Genomic DNA, 1,644 nt, shown 5'->3' on the forward strand with positions numbered 1-1,644 from the left:
ACTTTACCTTAGGCATTTCATTGTTTCTTTTCCGGCTTGTATCATTATGTGGGCCTAAAAGTGCTCAACATTAACAAATCAAAGCTTCTTAATCAAATTTTGTGAGGGAACATATGTTTAGTTTAATTAAGTTGCAAATAATGTGGGAGATTCTAACTAACTACTTTAAAATTTCACTATTTTTATTCCTTTTTAAATGTAATTAAAATTTTAGTTTGTCAACTAAAAAGCAATTAAATTTTACTTTTGCATGCTAGTAAAATATACGTTTCATGATTAAAACTGAAAAAGTGAAAATTAGAAGATAAATGAATAGTAATTACCCGAGTTTATCTTCATCCTATAAAATTGGATCTATTTCAAATTTTTCCTAAAATAAATTATCCAGAGAATTGGTATTAAAATTTAATTTGTGATAACCTTAAAAAAAATTAATCTTATTTATCTTTTTTCTATTTTTTTTTTTTTTACTCCGTCCATCTCTCGAAACCTCCGCCTCTCCTCCCTGTTTTCCTCCGTCCCCTTTGTCTTCCTTTCTCTCGAAACCTCGCTTCCACCAAGTTGTCGCTACTGCTCCGGGAGAGAAGACACTTCAGTCCCATCCGATACTTCGTCGAGAGGTCATCACCGGCTTCGATAAGACCGATTTCCATCGCTCATGGGTTCTCGTAAGTCTCTCTCCCTCTCTCTCTCCACTCTTTGTCTCTAAAATCTGTTTCCGCTCTGTTTTCTGTCTGATTGATGAGGATTGGTGAGAATCAATGGTAGGCTAGGTCGAAGAGGAGTCCACTAGAGAGGAACACCAGAGCGGATTTGGGTTTTGATCGTGGGCTAAACTCGGGACTAGATATCGGCCAAACCGGGGCCCAGCAAGCGCACCACTTTTTAGCGTGGGCTGGAGATGGGTTTTGCAATTCTTGAGCAATTTTTGTGCTCAATTGTCTGACTATTTCAGAGGACTGGAGCTGCTTTAAACTACCTGTCAGTTGTGTTTCCTTGTTCATGTTATTTTTGTAATATATCCGATATTTTTCATTGGTCATATCATATAACATCCGTTAAAATGAACAAAAAATGACCGGACTCATTACATTTTAAAGAAAATATATTTTAAATCAATAAAATAATCAATTGAAAAATGTAATACTAAATTAGTATCCATATACCATATTGTCACATAAATATTACCTCAAAACATAAAAATACATTTGTTTTCACTAATTTTTTAATAGATTTTTTTTTAATAAATGTTACTTCAAAACATTGCAGTAAGGTTCTTTTAATACTTTTTAATTAATGTAGAAGTATGAAAAATACAAAATAAATAAATAAATAAATACACACACACCCCCACAAACTCTAGTAATGACAAACTCCACAACTTTTGTGAAGATGTCAACTCTGAAATTGGCTACCATAAATCATAGATTAAATTTAACTGTGATTATCGTTTACGTTCTATTATTCTCAACCAAATTTTTTTTTTCAGATTTTATTTTTTGGGAACATGATCTTTTCGCGGATGCAAAAAGATGAACAGTTCGGATCATAGATACCAAGTTCAAGTTTTTACGGTTGGTAAAAATATTGCTTGGAATATATAAAGTTTCTAGAAACTATATAACATCGACTCATATTTCAGTT

The 1,644-nt window shown here is 32.5% G+C and overlaps 1 long non-coding RNA gene across 1 annotated transcript; it reads left to right on the top strand.

The window, feature by feature from the left end:
- The first annotated feature begins 463 nt into the window (after nt 1-463).
- Nucleotides 464-1,042, top strand: LOC126610049 (uncharacterized). The gene is made up of 2 exons (XR_007618358.1): nt 464-668; nt 769-1,042. It is a non-coding gene; the product is annotated as an uncharacterized LOC126610049 (long non-coding RNA).
- Nucleotides 1,043-1,644: the final 602 nt, after the last annotated feature.

Source organism: Malus sylvestris, chromosome 17 (genome assembly GCF_916048215.2).
Source record: "Malus sylvestris chromosome 17, drMalSylv7.2, whole genome shotgun sequence".
NCBI classification, from domain to species: Eukaryota; Viridiplantae; Streptophyta; class Magnoliopsida; order Rosales; family Rosaceae; genus Malus; species Malus sylvestris.